The following is a 20,510-nucleotide window of genomic DNA, read 5'->3' on the forward strand; positions in this document are numbered from 1 at the left end:
TACGCAAATTATCGTTTCAGATCTCGCTATACAGAGTGCAAACAACGAGGTTTGTTGATTAATTATTAGGCATAAATGATCTACAATTGGCTGAACACTCATACAACTTCAATAGTTTCAAATGCCATTGCACCAACACAATGGGGTTTACAATGAAGACATGCCTACACAATTGCTTATAGGTTACAAGTAATAACACGTGGTGAACTTTGAACCGGTGGCTTCAATTTCCGAGTAATATAAACACTTTTAGGCCGTGATATGCGAGTTATAGTGTCCAGAAATTAGAGTGTAAACTTTAAAAATATTTATAGCATAGAAGAAACAAATTAGCCATTCAAAAACACAAAAAGACTGTTAACTTCACCTAAATATGTATTTATTTGGTGTCGAAATTTTTGTCGCACCAACTGCGATTCGATTACTAACGCGGGTCAATGAATCGTTCTTTTGTCTCTGACCCATTGACTATTTACTTTTGTTTATTTCCGTTTATGCGTTCCACAGAATAACAGCGGAGATAAATCGTGCTGCAAAACACAAATATAGAAAAAAAGAACAAGCTTAAAAAATTAGGTCATTTTTGTCATAAATTAAATAATGGGCATTGAATAAGGTAAGGCCACCAAATTAGGGGGGTAGGGAAAGTCGATTACTTCGACCTCAGTGTTCAACTGGTACTTATTTTATCGACACCGAAAGGATGAAAAGCAAAGTCGATCTCGGCAGAATTTTTTTGGCTTCAAATTTTAGCATAAGGCTAGCAATTTTTTTAGAGGAAGCAAATCGATTACATCGACCACAGTGCTCAACTGGTACTTGTTTTATCAACCCCTAAATGATGAAAGGCAAAGTCGACCTCAGCGGAATTTAAACTCAGAACGTAAGCATTAGGCGGGAGTGCTAATCATTCTGCCAGCTTACCAGCTCACTACCTTTTATATAAAATATTGATTAACAACGTTTATAAAATGAAATTTATGCAAGACCTAAGTAACTTTATATTTCACATTTTATTTATATTTATATGTTATTAAAATAGTTCTACGACAAAAAAAAGAAATCCATAATACTTTTATATAATAAACTTTTGATAATTTATGTGTCAATTTCCATATATCAATAAATAAATAGCTATAATTGTTATTACAAGTCTAAATTCTGGGTTATTTTCAAAATTTAATTAAAACAGATTGGAAGTGTTGTAATTAGAAATATATTAACGAGGGGGTTAAACTGTTTTATTTTTGGAAATGAGATTTCATAAGTATTTGAATATCTCAAACTTTAAAATGAGTTCATAGTAGAAAAGGCGAAAACAGTATTTTAACTTATGTCTTTTTGTTTTAAGGAAAGGCTTGCCGTAATTGAGGTGTGTCTTATAAGCCATCAAGTACGGTACATCATCCAATGTGTCTTTCCTTTTTTAAAAAACCCGACAGCAAGGTCTGACTTAAAAGATATTACCTTTTTATTTTTAGTAAGTTCAATGAAAGTCTGTACATGGTCACTGAACATGCTAGAAACAGCAGCCACATATTACAACCGTCTACTTTTTTCAAATCATAACCAACAGTCTTAAAAATGGGCACATTGAATAATGAGATTTTAAATACGCTACATCGGAATAACAATGTTTAGATTGTCATTGTTTCGATGCTTTTCATTAGGTGAAAGCTCGATGAAAATTGGTCTCAGGCTAAACAACAAAAATAACCACAACAACACCACCATACAGACAACCATGTTGGCTCGCTTGCCGCCATTTTCTGTTGTTTCTCAAGTTATTTTAGTGTATCATGTTTATCGTTGTTCTTCCTGTTGCTGAGTATTTCATTTTATGATATTTTAGATTGCAAATATTATTATATTTTTCTTGTCGTTAGTTGTATCTTTCAAGTAAGAGAGTGGATGGTTCCGAAGGGAATGTCTTGTGTAATTCAGGTGAAAATGATGTCTTCAGAGTTTCCTCGTCTGAATGCACCTGCTATAGTATGTTTAGTTATTGATAATTACATATCTCGCAGAAATATTTACATTACATACATACATACATACATACATACATACACGTATACATACACGCACACGTACATATATATATATATATGTATGTATATTTATGTGTGTGTGTGTGTGTGTGTGTGTGTGTGTGTGTGTGTGTGTATACATACATATACGTACATATATGTAAACACATATATGCATAGATACACATGCACGCACATATACACATACATACAGACGCATATATATATATATATATATATATATATATATATATATATATATATATATATCACTGTACTGTGATACTGTAATATTTACAATTTTGTTGCTATCAATAAAATTTTCCTTACCAGTTATTTGTCACTACAATGTTCTGTACAGCGAGATCGAACTTACAAGAACTCGGTTGCGAAACGAACTTCTTAATCACAGGGCATATTGCAACTTATTTCATTGCATCGGGAAAGTTCAATCAAACTAGGTTGATATACTTCTTAACGATGATAGCTTCTTTCTGGAAAAGAGAAAATAATAAACTTCTCTTCTAATCAGTCGGACAAGGAAAAATATGATATCTCATGCGAATGATAGAAAAACAAGAACACCATAGTAAAATCAGAGCGTTAGGTTAGACAGACACTAAACATATACAAACGATGATATATTTGATTCTAAAATGCATATAAGGTGGTAAAAATATTCCCATGTCATTTTTCAACTTGATAACATTATTGAAAACACAGAGACGGATATAGCTTATGATCTCATCTGAAACTGATGAGGTGCCGTTGGATGACATCACACTTACTTGCTTGGTTTTTGGATAACTAATAAAGGAAGTACGTAGTATATGATGACATGTTTTGGGCTCAGGAAATACACCACATTAAGAAAACCCTATGCGTACAACTACACACACACACACACACACACACACACACACACGCACACACACATACACACATATATCGTGTTATATGTGTCTGAGACTTGATACGCACACACACGCACGCAGCAACACACACAAACCTATATATGGGCGTGTATGTGTCGACATGTGTCGATAAAAATACATACTTACACTTGAATATATTTGTTCATCCCGTTCTGTATATATTTATATAATTTTGAGTGTGTACACATATAAACACGCTGATCCACACACTGATACACACATGCATACATATTATACTTTCGTATATATCTGTGTATGCTTATGTGCACATACATACATACATACATACATACATACATACATACATACATACACACACACACATACATACATACATACATACATACATACATACATACACACACATACACACATACATACATACATACATATACATACATACATACATACATACATACATACATACATACATACATACATACATATGGGGCACTGGGATATGTAACACTGACTAAATACCAATCTTGAGAAATTAGGCTTCTCAAAACCAGAAAGGAAAAAGCTGATTCGAAGACTACGGGTCTAATCCATTACTGGAACTGTAAAAATCTCTAAAACTTTCCGGAAGTTTTCAATTAAGTATATATGAGAATGTCTAGATATACAAGTATATGCTTGAGAATACACACTTTAAACAAAACAAACAAATCTGCACATATACATATATATAGTTACATACATACAAAAATACCCTGTTGATGTTGAAATTCCAATGAAGCAGCTTTGGATTTAGGTTAGAAACCAGCTCTTTCCCTATTGGCAAGAAATCTTGAAATAAAACTGAATAATGACAAAAATACATACATACATAGAAACACATGGCACTGAAACCAAACATAATAATCCAATACCACATAAATCATGGCAAGACGGTGTTAGCTATCGTCGATCGCGGAAATGTCATGAGAAATTGAAGTAGAATTTTGAATTGAACCAAAACCTGTACCAAGGCTCGAGAAGATCCTTTGAGAGGTACATAAATAACATGAAGTGTTACTGCGATGGGAAATATCCTATGTATTTCAAAACAACTACATCAGCAAAGCTCATTGAGAAGAAATATAAAAATAACTAGCGTTCCGTCGGTTACGACTACCAGGGTTCAAGTTGATCCGACCAACGGTACAGCCTGCTTAGGAAATTAACGTGCAAGTAGCTGAGCCTTCCACAGACATGCGTACCCTTAACGTAGTTCTCAGAGAGATAAAGCGTCACAAAATGTGACGAGGCTGGTCCTTTGAAATATAGACACTACACATTTTTGCCAGCTGAGTGAAATGGAGCAACGTGAAAATAAAGCATCTTGCCCAAAGAAACAACGTGCCGCCGGCAGTCGAACTCACGACCTTGCAATCATGAGCCGACTACCCAAAGCATTAAGCCACGAGCCTTCATAAGAAATATGCTGCCAGTACAAATTTACCATTCAAAAGTACAACAAATAATAGCGCCAATAGACCAGAATATAAGAAATCAGTATACGCTCGAAGAAATTGCTAAAAATTTGAACCGAGACCAAAGCAAAGAAAAGAATATTAAGCTACTTATGACAAAGATGTCATTATATAAACCCGTAGCAGTCGATTACGAACCAACAGAAATGAAGGAATTTTACAAACAGCTGAAAACAGGTCATAGCAAGATTTAAGTATTTCATTATTTACATCGATATACTACTAAGTGAATGAACGATTATGCCACAACTCATGGTTTCAGAGCGTATATCTTGACCACACAGCCATAACATTTATAGACAAAATAGTAAAAATGATATACTTTATATGAAAACGACTTTTGAAATTCTTTGAGGACTATATCATACTTTTTATTAAACATTTTTTGATCATGTTAGGACTCGTCAAATAACTTTTCCCTATCGAAAATCGAAACTGATGTTGCAACACGTAGTTCGATTTTTACTTTAAGTTTCTGGAGAATGTTAAACATTTGATTGCTATATGCTAAACTTATTCTCTTTTGTTTTGCATCATATATAATTCGTGGGGAGTTTTCAATTGCGTTACCCTAAAAAGTTACTTTTTTTATATATAATTCTTGATTTATTGCAATCATATCTAGATTTCGTTTGCAATCGTGAAATGCACTTTCTGTATCGATAATCGAAACCGATATTTAGGGAATATGTAGTTACTAACTTTTGGTTTCTTTTCTTTATTTTCTCTTACCATTACCAATATCTCTAAAAAGATTATTTTTCTAATTGAAAATCTATACTAAAATGCAAACTCATACAAACACAGGCCTACACATACAAAGAAATATACGCACGTATATTTCCACCACACATATTGCGCCACATAGCATAAATAGTATGTGCACGCGTGTGGTTATGTATATATGTACTGCTTTGGGTCCTCAACTCTTGGTGGAGTCTAGCGGCGAAATCATAGCATATGTCTTAGTTATTTTTGAAAACCTGCATGAACCCATCTTTCTACAGGTTTGACAACATTCGATTTCTTCTACAAGAAGAGTCAAACAGGCAGACAGCAAGAGAAGAATCGATCCCAGGACAGGGCTGGTTCTCTATTTGACCCTGAAAGTATAAAATGCAAAGTTGATCCCGCCGTTAGTTGAACCTAGAAAGTATTCTGCGAGACAATCTGTGCGACACAGTAACGGTCTGCCAATTCGCCGCTTTATGCATGTATATATGTATGCATGTATATATGTATGCATGTATATATGTATGCATTAACCAAACTAACGTCTTATCATAAGTAATACGGAAGGTGGCGATGAGGTAGAATCGTTAGCGTGCTGGACAAAGAGAAAAAAAAGATCGACAGCATTTCTGTCGGCTCTTCACGCTCTGAGTTCAAATTCCGCCGAGGGTGACTTTGCCTTTCATCCTTTTCGAGTTGATAGAATAAGTATCAGTTGAACACGGAGGCTAATCTAATCGACGTATCTCTCCCCCGAAATTACTGGCCTTGTGCCAAAACTTGAAAGTAGTAGTAGTAGTAGTAGTAGTAGTAGTAGTAGTGAGATGGAATGTCGATAAATACACTAGTGGTAGTGGTAGTTATCACAACTAATACCGGTCAATGAGTAGTTTAACAATATAACCAGACAACTAATGACGTAAACGTGAGAGGAACCTCAAGTGAAACTGTCAGATTCGGCAGTGTGTTGTACTAAAACCCTAAAATCACCATTCAACAAATACTCAAAGAAAGGCCGAGAAGGGAGATTATTTAGTTTTACTGGGCATGTTGTTGGAGATCTAGGAATGAAGACGGTAGAAGTGTTTGTGGAAAACTGCTCCCAAACTGGAAAAACAGGGGATTGTTTGAGATGTCTGAGAAAAAGCTAATGAAGCAGGCATGCATGATCTAAAGAAGAGGCTGACTGATGAGTGTTGAAATTGAGATTATACAGAAATAATCAATAAGGGCGTCGAGTAAAGAGCAAATAAGGACATTGTACAAGATCAATTGTTCTATGAAAACAACACAATATTAATGTGTTAAGCAATATCATGATGGGGTTGATAATATTAAGTATTTGATGGAAACACAAGCAAACTGATTGGAAAATTTGTAATAACTAAAGATTTAGTAGATGATGAAAAAGGAAATAGTTTAATATGATAAAAAGTATTCTAAATAATTCAGAAAGTATAAAGCCATTAAATTTGAGGTACCTTAACAAAGGAGCTGAAGCAAAAAGAAATTGATGCTATATTAGAACGCGGTATAGCTACGAATATTACCGACAACTGTAATTTAGTCTCTGTTGCTGGGGTAGGCATCAACATATGTAGAAGATAGAAGGTGATATAAAGACACTTAGATGAGACCGCAGCAAGGTAAGAAGCTGGGACAAAAGTAACTTACAAAAATGACGCATGTCTTACAGAATACATGAGAAAGGATTTAATTTAGTGTTAGAACAGTGTAGACAAGATTATGTGCAAACTCAAGCCATAATTGATTGTTAAACTGAAAGAACAATTCAATTCATGCATTACAGATCTCTTGCATCGAAACAGATCCATTTGAAGAGATACAATGGAAATATTAACACCAAATGAGGCGAAAGCTATCGAATTTTGGACAGGAATTTGGGACTGCCAGATTATATATAATGACAGTGCAGAATGAGTCAAAAAGGTTAAAACGGAAGTAAGCATAGAGACAAACAATAGCCAGGGGTAATGTCTAGCAGTAGATAAAGATACCAAACTAGAAAGAGAAAATCGTTAACTATGCACGCAGAAACTTATTCAAAGTCAGTCGTTTATACATGAAAGGGTAGACTGGGGAGAGAACATTTATTAACATTTCTGATCGTGCGAATGAAAACCAAATGTTAGTAAACCATTACCTTACAGAGAGTGAAGAACCACTTGAACATGCTGTAATAGATTTAGGACATATTTATTGGGCTTGAATAGATGAAAACATGCCAAAGTATTATAATTTATGAACGAAAGGAAGAGCATGAATAAAGGCACTTAGATGGACAGTGTCACAGAAACAGTGAGAGTGCGAAATTATTGCGGGAGGGGCTCTGGGATGATGACGTAAAGGAAAACTGGGAAGTTGTCGGTGGCTGCTCAAGATCAAACTCTAAGCACTAGTTCAATGATCAAGGGTATTTGTTCTACCGCTTCAGCGAAAAAGTGAATAATATTCAGTACATTTAGTATATTGCAAAATGTTTTCAGAGAATACAAATGACGTCATTAGATGTTTCCTCTCAATTTACATCACAAGCGGTACGATTATGTATTAGGAAACTAATACTGGTAAACTAAAACAGGGAAAAAAATAGTGAACTAAATATCATCATGCATGACATAGAAAATGGGAATGCCTCGTACCAGACAATAAAATTGCTTTAGATAAAATATTGCAAACACGGAAATGGAAAAGATTTCAGTAAACGCTGATATTTTAATATATCAACAAGATGGGGATTTCTGTAGCAAAAGCGAGAGTTGTACCAGTTATCATCGGAGCATTACGTTCAAATATAAAAAACAAAAAGAAAACTTTCACACGACTGAGAGCAGTTGCGCATCAAGGCAGACATGGGAGTTCTCCAAAATCTGCCGTCTTAGGACCAGCTCTGATCTTGTGAAAGATCGTCAAACCTTAAAAAAGACTTTCTCTCAGTCTTTTGTTAATTTGATAGTTAACATGAAGAAGAGAAAAACAACAAAAATCAGTGTTTTATATTCACAATGAGCAATGAAATTTTAAAATAAAAATAATAAGAGCAACAATAATTATAATAATTGTTTCAAATTTTGGTACAAGTTCATCGAGTTCGGAAGAGGGAGTAAGCCAAGTGCTCAACTTGTACTTATTTCATCAACCTCGGGTAGAATGAAAGTCAAAGTCAACCTTGAACGTAAAGACGGACGAACTGTTACTAAACAATTTGCCCGGCATGCTAGCGACTCTACTAGCTCACCACCTTCGTAATGATAATAATCCTTTTTATCAAAGGCGCAAGGCCTACAATTTTGTGGAGAGAGCGGCAGTCGATTAGGTTGACTCAAGTACTCAACTGCTACTTATTTTGTAATAATAATAATAATAATAATAATAATAATAGTAATAATAATAAATGGATCAGGAGTGGCTGTGTGGTAAGTAGCTTGCCTACCAACCACATAGTTCCAGGTTCAGTCCTACTGCGTGGCACCTTGGGCAAATGTCCTCTACTATAGCCTCGGGCTGACCAAAGCCTTGTGAGTGGATTTGGTAGACGGAAACTGAAAGAAGTCCGTCATATATATGTATATGTATATATATATATATATCTATATATATATGTGTGTGTGTGTTTGTGTGTCTGTGTTTGTCCCCCCAACATCGCTTGACAACCGGTGCTGGTGTGTTGATGTCCCCGTAACTTAGCAGTTCGGCAAAAGAGACCGATAGAATAAGTACTAGGCTTACAAAAAGAATCAGACTTGGAGTAGATTTTCTCGACTAAAGTCGGTGCTCCAGCATGACTGAAACAAGTAAAAGAGTAAAAAGAGAGTAAAGTGTAATGCAGTACCAGGAAGTGGCTCTCATGGCTTCTGATCTTAACTGATTGAATGTGTTATCGTGTACATGTTTTGTCTTGGTATAAAAGATGGACTACAGCAAATATTCTTCTCAATACCACAGATTTGCTTGTCAGTTGTTTGACCTTAACAAGTTGAGCATGTCCCTTAGTGTCTGACAATATGTGCATCTCTGATCACAAGCAGAAGTAGTGCAGAAGCATTATAGCCATGCGTTGAGAGGAATTCTTTTGGGTTTCAATAATTCACCACTGGAAATATAAGTGTTTTGTTCATCATTCTTAAACCAAAACTTTATTCAGAGATCTTTTGAGTGGGGTGGGCTACTCAACCTGAAGAAAATTCTAATTGGGCCCCACCTGCAAGGTCATGCGCTGTTTATCTTGATATGAGATCACCATATCGCGCACATATGGTTGAGATGCATGTGCCTGATGTACCCTTATCAGACGGGTAGTCCTGATGGGTATACTGAGTTTCCTATATTTGTACCCCTGTGTCACTTTGATGGCATGCACCGCTCTCTCACTCAATAATAATAATAATAATAATAATAATAATAATAATAATAATAATAATAATAATAATAAGAAGAAGAAGAAGAAGAAGAAGAAGAAGAAGAAGAAGAAGAAGAAGAAGAAGAAGAAGAAGAAGAAGAAGAAGAAGAAGAACGTGGAACAAATAGGGGCTGCAATAAGGGTGGAGCACTTGCAGAAAATAGCACTGCCTTGAACCGCTCGAATACTCCGGAAGGTGCTCGAAAAATAAGAGGTGTTACCTTAGTTCACTTGTAGTGAACAGTTGACACCGTAGTACATCTCCAGCGTTAGAAGCTGTGCAAAGACAATAATAATAATAATAATAATAATAATAATAATAATAATAATAGCAGCATCAAAAAAAATATTAATTATTTCTAACATCAGTAGGACGCCTAAAAATTTGTGGAGATTAGGAGTTAGTCGATTACACCAACGTCAGTATTTATAGCTACTATATGTTAACGATCCCGAAATAATGAAAATCATAGATGATCTCACCAGGGTTTTGAACTCAAAGCATAAAGAGCCAGTAAAAAGAGCCATTTTGAGGTTCGCTACTCTGACGTTTCTGCCAATAAGAGAGAAATGCTAGTTCTGCTACAGTTACTGCTAACTACTCTAACAGCTAATACTAACTAATACTAACTATTATTATTATCATCATTATTATTATTATTATTATTAATAATGCATCATCATCACCATCATGATCCAGATCATCATCATCCATTTCATCATCATCATCAGAAGCATCAGCATCATCAACTACATCGTCATCATCATTTCTATTGTTTAAGTGTTTCTCTTTCTGTTTCTCTTTTTATTGTTTGAAATATTTCACATTCTGTCAATTGTCGATTTCTCGAGTTCTTTATGTAAAGAGCTGCTGTATATTTTACGAGATTTTATGAGTTAGTCAATAACAAGTATTGGGTTATGATGTACACTCACGTATTGTTTAAACTAAAATAACCGCTTCAAAAAAAACATACAGACACACACACACATATATATATATAATATATATATATATATATATATATATATATATATATACATATATATACACACACACACACACACACACACACACATATATATATAAATATATATATATATATATATATATATATATATAGCGAGAGATAGAGAAAGAGTGATGCACATATGTATGCATGTATGTATATAGTTACAACAACATTACAACAATTAAAGACTTGCAGAACAAATATATACACATCCATACATATATATGTGTGTATGTGTGTGTGTGTGTGTAAGTGTGTGTGTATATATATATATATATATATATATACGTGCATAATATATATACACACACACACACACACACACACACATATATATATATACATATGAAAAACAAAGAAATATCCCGCGTTTGAATCATAAAATCAACATTTGGTACACCAAGTGATACAGAAAATATGATAATATGAAAATATGATAATAAAAAATTGCAACAATGTCATATTATAAAGTATAATAAACAAAGAATCCTATACGCTGGGTTTCTCAGTGGCATATATGCGTATTACGCTTATGTTTGTGCAATGTATTGATTACAGTGTGATTGTAATGTATTTGTAGAGTATAAACCACAAAGATCTTACCTTTATATCATTGTGTCTACCTATTATATAATTTTCTTGCAAGCAGCGAAGAAATAAAATGGCCGACGCATATTTTGGCGCAGTCATTCCCTATCCTTCAGATATACATGTGTGTGCGTGAGAGTGTGTGTGTATGTGTGTGTGTGTGCGTGTGTGCATCTGTGTGTGTGTACGCTCACACATGATCGAACACATACATGCAGACATACGTACACATACATACAGACATATGTACACACACACACACATACATACACACACACACACATATATATACATACGTTCTTTTGTTGTCATATTATTATTGTTAATACACACACACACACACACACACACACACACACACATATATAGGTGCAAGAGTTGTTGTGGGTAAGTGTCTTCTACTATAAACTCGGGCCGACTAAAGCCTTGTGTGTCGATTTGGTAGACGGAAACTGTCGTAAATATATGTGTATGTGTGTGTGCGTGTGTGTGTGTGTGTGTGTTTGTGTGTTTGTGTTTGTCACCCCACCATCGCTTTACAACCGATGTTGGCGTGTTTACGTCCCCGTAAACTTGCGGTTCAGCAAAAGAGATCAATAAAATAAGTACTAGACTTACAAAAAATAAGTCCTGCGTTCAAATTGTTCGACTAAAGGCGATGCTCCAGCATAGCCGCAGTCAAAAAGAATAAAAGAATATAAAAGAATAAAAGAACATATATAGAAAGGCGCAGGAGTGACTGTGTGGTAAGTAGCTTGCTTGGTTCCGGGTTCAGTCCCACTGCGTGGCACCTTGGGCAAGTGTCTTCTACTATAGCCTCGGGCCGACCAAAGCCTTGTGAGTGGATTTGGTAGACGGAATCTGAACGAAGCCCATCGTATATATGTATGTGTGTGTGTGTGTGTGTGTGTGTGTGTGTGTGTGTGTGTGTGTGTGTGTATGTGTGTGTGTGTGTGTGTGTGTTTGTATGTCTGTGTTTGTCCACCTAGCATTACTTGACAACCGATGCTGGTGTGTTTATGTCCCCGTCACCTAGTGGTTCGGCAAAAAGAGACCGATAGAATAAGTAGTAGGCTTACAAAGAATAAGTTCCGGGGTCGATTTGCTCGACTAAAAGCGGTGCTCCAGCATGGCCGCAGTCAAATAACTGAAACAAGTAAAAGTGTAAAGTGTATATATAGCTTTTACCTTTCATTTATATATATGTGCAAAATATGTATTTATACATAACCATATATCTATATAGATTTATTTATGTTTCCACAGGCAACAATTCCTGCATGTATAAGTGTGTGTATGCTTGTATGTGTGTGCTTGAGTGAGTGTGTGTGTGTGTGTGTGTGTGTGTGTGTGTGTGTGTGTGCTTGTTTGAAAATATATATATATACAGAGAGAGAGAGAGAGAGAGAGAGAGAGAGAGAGAGAGAGAACGAGAGGGCGGCGATCATGATACACAATTATATGCATACATACTAGGAATATAAACAATGTGCTCACAATAGCGTAATATTGAACGTATGCGATGATAGAGTGTATGTACTTAGAATATAAAGGTTCAAATCAGTACAAAGCCGAGCTGCTTTCACTTCGTAATACGCCAGAATGGTGTGCAGTAAATAATTTTTATATAATACATTTATGCATTTAATTTTTGACGCTATATGATTTTCAAAATAGAGATACAATGCGAATAACTAATTTGTTTTAAAACAGTTATTTTTTTCCTCTATTACAAGTGTTTTCATTACAAATGTATTCATATCAGGCGTGGTTGTGTGGTAAGAGCTTGCTCTCCAGCCAAATGGTTCCATTTTCACTCCCACGGGCATGTGTCTCCTGTTATAGACTCGGGCTGTCCAAAACCTTGTACTCTTTAACGAAATCGATTGAACCTCGAACACTGTATCCAAATTGCACTGGCTTCAAAATACCCCAATTTTTATGTTAAATCTCTGAACGAGGTATTAACAGTAACTGCACGATAAAGTGAAGTATATTTGCCATTTAAATGTGGCTGACCCCTAAGGGTGGATGTTACTGTTGCTTTTAGCCCCAGGAGAACATCTCCTCCAGCTGAACAACATCATTTCTCCAAAACCTGAAGTGAAAAAGTATCGAGAAAAATCCTTTTGCTTCATAATGAGAATATCATCGCATTTGTTTTATACTTTTTATATTTATAATTGTATTCTCAATATAAATAGATTCAATAAACTTTTTGAGTTAAAAGAATCTATAATTTTTTTTCCTTTCAAATCAAGAGGGTAACATCGGCGTAAATAAAAATATTTGGGGGTAATTGGTGGAAAAAAGTTCTCCGACACCTGTTTTACATCATTGCATGTAAGAATACTTTCCACTTTGGAGAAAGTATAAGAAGGAAAATACGAAAGAGAATGGATTAAATAGGAAGAATAAAGGAAAGAAAATTGAAAAGCAGAAGCAAAGACATAATCAAAGAATTCGACACAAAAAGGATGAAAAATAAGTTCCGAAGTAGGAGGTTGGGTATATCAAAAATTTTGCAGTGAGAATTAAGCCTTAATAAAGCTAAATAAGTATATTTTTCACACGAAAAGGAAAGGGAGAATAAATAAATATATTGATAATATAACTAATAACTTTAGCACAAGGTCATACATTTGGAGGAATAATAATAGTTGAGGCTCCTGTTTTAAATGAGGCGTGAGTTGTGGGCGTTCCTTATGATAAGGGGAAAAAAACCTCTACTACATGCAGAGCAAAATGGAAGGTACTTCAGTGCATTTACAGTCTGTCACGTGACAATTATAGTAACAGAGGAAGTACAACTGTACTTTGAGAGTTTACAGTGGTGTTTAGAGTTGGGAATGAGGGATTGGGTGAATGGCAGAATAAGAGAATTGGTAAATAGGAGAAACAAATATACACATAAAGAGTAAGAGTGAGAGGAGGAGGAGGGTAGGAAAGTCTGCGCATAAGTAAGTTTGTGAGAGGGAAGAAAGGAAGAGAAACAGGAAAGAAAAAAAACAGTAGAAAATTGAGGGGTTCCGGAAGTAGTGAAGGTGTGCGAAGGAGTGAAATAAACAGTAATAAAGAGGGTAAAAAAAAAAGTGGAGGGAAAGGATATCTAGATAATGAAAAATAAAGGTGGTGGTGACAAATGTGAGTGAAATGAATTTAGAATAATTAAAGAAAACGAGAGTCGAGAAGACTTACTCAGAGAATAACATAAATAGAGAGTAGAAAGGGAAAAAACTAGTTATATAGAGACAGAAAAGAATAACGAAGAAATATAGAACGATAGAACGATAGATAGATAGATAGATAGATTTTAAACAAGGCTTTAATGTGGATAGGTACATAGCTAGGTACGTATAAAGAGCTGTGTATATGTGGTGTCTATATATGTAAGTAAATATACATATATACATATACACATATATGAATATGCATATATACATTTAGGGATATGAGCATATATACACATATATAAACACATGTGCGTGTTTGTGTGTGTGCGTATATATATACATTTACACACACACACTCACACACACACACACACACACACACACACAAACACACACATACATATATATATATATATATATATATATATATATATATATATATATATGCTGAGACTACGGGAATTTTAACTCCGCGCTTTTCATAAGGAGATATGTAACACACACATATATGTATATGTATCTACTTATATACATATGCGTATGTGTGTATGTATATGTGGACATATATAATACTTACAAAATACACCCAAATATACATGTGTGTATATATATCCATATGCATATATGTATGTATATATATATATATATATATATATATATATATATATATATATATATATATATATATATATGCATATGGATATATATACATATATATATATATATACACATAAGCATATGTATGCATTTATGTATATAGATATATACATGCAAACATGTGTGTGTGTGTGTGTGTATAACTATATATATATATATGCATATTCCTTTATTCTTTTACTTATTTCAGTCATTTAACTGTGGTCATGCTGGAGCACCACCTTTAGCTGAACAAATTGACCAGAGGATTTATTCTTTGTAAGTTTGTTACTTATTCTATCGGTATTTTTTGCCGAACCGCTAAGTTTCGGGAACACCAACATCGGTTGTCAAGCGATGGTGGGGGAGGACAAACACAGACACAAATACACACACACATACACACACACAAACAAACACACACACACACACACACACACACACACACACACACACACACACACACACACACACACACACACACACACACACGCACGCAGTGGGATTGAACCCGGAACCAATTCGTTGGGAGGTAAGTTTCTTACCACACAGCCACACCTGCGACTATATACATATATATTTCCGTGCAAGGGCAAGGTACTTAACGGTATCGTCAGATCTTCACGTCCTGAGTTCAGCTAGAGCTGATGACGACTTTGCCGTTTATTCCTCATGGGTCAATAAAATAGTACCAATTGAGCACTGGAGCTCAATGTAATCGAAATTGCTGGCTCTGTGCCAAAATTTGAAACTAACATATGTATTTATATGTATGGGTTTAAAAAATGACGAGCTGTCTAAGGCATGATGTTACACGTTCATATCTATGTGTATGCGTAGGTATAGGTATATATAAATACATCCCCACTAGTAGTACTATTTTGTTAAGCGCATCTACTAAGCAGTAGGAACTGTGTCTAAGGCGGATACGCACAGTGTGTATCACTCCGCTATATATATATATATATATACTGTTTGTAAACATGCCAAGTAAATAAACACGTAGAATCATAATAATTCCTTCAGTGAGTTGTTTATTATCCCAACACGAAACAAAAGAACACATAACACATGAATATACAAATTAAGCTGTCTACTACAGTGACTTAATCAACAGCCACTTTATATGGGAAACGAACACTCTTTAGTATCAACTGGTGAAGGATATTGGGTATTTTTCTGTGGAGCGATCAACAATTCACAAAATGCACTGTCAGGATACTCCCCACTCATTGTTATCGCACATTGAGAGCATTAAATAGAATATATTTATATTCTTATATACCTCATTATTTTATGCTATTATTTAAATTCATTCTAGTACTTCAATTCGACGCATTGTTGTGCATAAAATATATTTGTTTACTTTAAGATGAGTCATATAAAGCCTTCTAAAGTACAAATATGCATATGAAGTATGCACCATGGTAATGGTCATATTGTCAGCTGCTTTGTTACACAGGTTAGCACTTTCCTCTGTTGATATGTTTAAGAAGATTGGGTAGGCTTTTTCTGAGAGCGAGCACAAGTCAGGAGATGGTCCGTCAGAAAACTACACATCTTTGTTCAATACAATGAATGCTCAGAAGGAATGCATTTATACTCTTATATGGTTCAGTATCTGAAAGCATTTGTTTAACTACTATTATTTCAGTACTTCTCTTGTGTGTGTTTTTGCGTGTGTGTGTGAGTGTTGTGTGTATATATGTGAAATGTGTGTATGTGCGCGCGCGCGTGCGCACTCGTGTTTGTATGTTTAGAGAATGCTCTACATACAGAAAGGTCCAGATAAAGATGCCAAAGACAAACTGTTATCAGATTTGATAAACTTTAAACTATATTCAGTGTGGTTTCTATTCAAGCTCTTCTGTAATTCTTGATTTAACTCATCTCTACTACTTTTGCTCAGGCAGACATTCCTTTCCAAGTAATTTGTTGTAACAGAACTCAGTGACACAAGTTGTAATTAAAGTATAATGATGAATTTCTTACTGTTATCGAACCCAGACAGCGTGCTCAATATATTATTTACGTATGTGTGAAGCAAGGAATTGTCCATACTGTCAATTGCGGTCACTGAGTTTTATATATATATTTTTTGTTTCGCCATTATTTGCTGGTACGCTTTAATGTCCATAAAATTATAAATGGAATCATATAGGATAAACATATATCATTACCATAATACCCGTCAACAGGTATTTCCGCTTTATGTGAAATCATGGATTTCTAATATTAGCAGAAAACTATAAAAACTTTGTCTGATATTACAAAGACATCGACCCCAGTACTTGATTTCTACTTAATGTATAAAACTCTCGACATTTCAAGCTTGCTCAATCAGAGGATACGGATATTAGTAAGAGATTAGAAATTAAAAGTTTGATCTTTATTAATGAGCTAAGTGACAGTTAAGGGGTATTTTCGTCTTGTCATCTCTCATCAGTGTATTCGGTTAATGAACATGAATTGCGTGTGTGTGTGAATGTGCAAATATATATGTATATACATATACATATATACACACACAGGTATATACATAAATGTTGTATGCATTTTTACATACATAAATATATATTTATAGAATATCTGTAATATTGTGGATGAGAGGAAAATTACAACATTATCTGAACTGAGCAGTGGAAGCCTAAATGCTCACACTAGAAGCTATTTTAATTTCTTTTTTCAATTCTCTCTCCTCTGTCTTCAAATATCTGATTATATGCAAGTGTTCTATGACCACAGAGCTTTAAGTAATATAGAGCTGAGTTAAATAGATAGATAGATAGATAGATAGATAGATAGATAGATAGATAGATAGATAGATAGATAGATAGATAGATAACTTTCTTTATTGGCCACACAGAGGGGACAAATACAAATGTGGAGCTTTTCTTTTCGAAAATGAAAAAGAAAAAGGGAAAAAAAAGAGGAAAAATAGTAAAATTCCGATCAAAAGGGTCGGGAAAAAATTGACGATCAAAAGGGATTGTGTATCACAGAAGAAAATGTTTAAATGTAAGAAGCAAGATTAGGTTTATCTGTGGAAAGAAAAGCCTACGGAAAAGACCACGGTAACCTCAGGCAGGGAGGGAATAAGCACTTGAAAGCAAAGTGCTCTCTCTCTCTCTCTCTCTCTCTCTCTCTCTCTCTCTCTCTCTCTCTCTCTCTCTCTCTCTCTCTCTCTATCTCTCTTTCTCTCTCTCTCTCTCTCTCTCTCTCTCTCTCTCTCTCTCTCTCTCTCTCTCTCTCTTTCTCTCTCTGTCTTTCGATTTACAGGATCATGCTCAAAGTGGTTTCGTCACTCGCACGCACTATCTTTGCTACATTCACCCACCTTTTTTTTGAAACTTCCACGAGACAAAACCTGCCTTTCCATTCTCACCTTCCTTTTCAAGTGGAACTTGAAAAAGTTGATCAGCGATTAGCCATAAAGGTAAGTGTTTGTCTCTAATCCTTTCGCTCGAGTCCTTTCGCTCGAGTCCACCACACACATTCTTTCACCATGGCCACCAGTACGATGAAGACTGCCTTGCCTTCCTGGTTGAGGGAAGGTGGTGGAGCGATAGATATCTTTTTATTATAGCCACACAGGGCTAAATACAGAAAATGGACAAATTACAAAGTAGAGCTTTTCTTGGGGGGGGGATAATTTCGATCAAAAGGGATCGCGGAAAAAAAGGTGGGGATTTCGATCAAAAGTGATCGCGGGGAAAAAAAAAACGTGGGTGGGGGGGGCCATCAATAGGGATCGTGTATCACAGTCGATGTAAAAAACGGGGAACAGATTAGGTTTATCCGTGGAGAGAAAAGCCTACGGAAAAGACCACGGTCACCTCAGGCTTTTTTTTTTAAAGGTACATGAAAGTAAGTACCTTCTCTCTTTTTGTCTCTTTGTTACAAGGGAGCGATAGATAGACATATTGATAGATAGATAGATAGATAGATAGATAGATAGATAGATAGATAGATAGATAGATAGATAGATAGATAGATAGATAGATTTATATATATAAATGCGTGAATGGACAAACGAAAGAAAGTATCACCACATTTGGTAGGAATTACATATAACTTTTAATAACAGTTTCATTCAGCGTTACATGACTTTAAGTTGCGTGAGCACGTAGGACGGAAAAATCTCATCAGGTATCTACATATAGGCGCAGGCATGGCTGTGTGGTAAGAAGCTTGGGGAAGTGTCTTCTGCAATAGCCTCGGGCAGACCAAAGGCTTATGAGTGGATTTGGTAGACGGAAACTGAAAGAAGCCTGTCGTATGCCCGAAGCTCGTCGAAACGCCGGTGTTAAAACGTGGGTAGCTGATGAAGTAGAATGTTCTCTATGTGGCTCGTGTGTTCTCGTCTACGTTTGTTTGCAATGTCCTGTACCCAGATATGCACCTATACATACAGGTGGATGTCGGTATGCACATACCTGTACGTATATATGCATATACTCATTTACTTTTGTTTTTATATATATATATATATATATATATATATATATATATATATATATATATATTTATATATGTATATATTTGTGTGTGCGTATGTGTCCCACCCCCACCATGGCTTGACAACTGATGCTGGTGTATTTACGTCCCCGTAACTTAGCGGTTCGGGCAAACGGACCGATAGAATAAGTACCAGATTTACAAAGAATGGAGTACTGGGGTCGATTTCTTCGACTACATGCGGTGCTCTAGCATGGCCACAGTCAAATGACTGAAACAAGTAAAAGAATAAAAGAATATATCTTCCGATATCTTAGAAGATGGATCCGTCCCGAGAGCCCCAAAATATAGTTATATAGAGTCCGAGTCAAGTCGTTATTTAAACGACTGGTACTTAATTTATTGAACCCAAAAGGATGAAAGGCAAAGTCGACCTAGGCGGAATTTGAGCTCAGAACATAAGACAGACGAAATACCGCTAAGCATTTCGCCCGGCGAGCTAACGTTTCTTATTTGTTTATTGCTCACTAGGGGCTATACACAGAGGGGACAAATGAGGACGGACAATGGGATTACGTCGATTACATCGATTCCAGTACGTAACTGGTACTTATTAAATCGACCCCGAATGGATGAAAGGCAAAGTCGACCTCCGCGGAATTTGAACTGAGAACGTAGCGGCAGACGAAATACCGCTAAGCATTTCACCCGGCGTGCTAACGTTTCTGCCAGCTCGAGGCCTTACTGGCTAGTGTATTACTGAAGCATAACGAAATACGGTGCCGGAAATACGGTGACGGAAATTGAAAGAAGCACCTCATATGTGTGTGTGCGTGTGTTGGTGTGTGTGTGTTTGTGCGTGTGTGTGTATGTGTGTGTGTGTGTGTGTGTGTGTTTGCCGTCCCCTCCCCGCCACATCACCGCTTGACAACCGGTATTGGTGTGTTTGCGTCTCCGTAACTTAGCAGTTCAGCAAAAGACCGATAAGTACGAGGCTTTAAAACAATTAATTTCTAGGGTTGATTTGTTCGACTAAAACCCCTCAATGCG

General features: G+C 35.6%; 1 long non-coding RNA gene across 1 annotated transcript; it reads right to left on the reverse strand.

Moving 5' to 3' along the window:
- Nucleotides 1–321: 321 nt before the first annotated feature.
- LOC149137615 (uncharacterized) lies at nucleotides 322–7,747 on the reverse strand. Its single transcript, XR_016238787.1, has 3 exons — nucleotides 7,337–7,747; nucleotides 2,361–2,524; nucleotides 322–530 (listed from the first exon to the last, which is right to left on the reverse strand). It is a non-coding gene; the product is annotated as an uncharacterized LOC149137615 (long non-coding RNA).
- Between the last annotated feature and the right edge of the window lie 12,763 nt (nucleotides 7,748–20,510).

The sequence above is a fragment of the Octopus bimaculoides genome, chromosome 1 (genome assembly GCF_046866305.1).
Source record: "Octopus bimaculoides isolate indiv1 chromosome 1, ASM4686630v1, whole genome shotgun sequence".
Classification (NCBI taxonomy): Eukaryota; Metazoa; Mollusca; class Cephalopoda; order Octopoda; family Octopodidae; genus Octopus; species Octopus bimaculoides.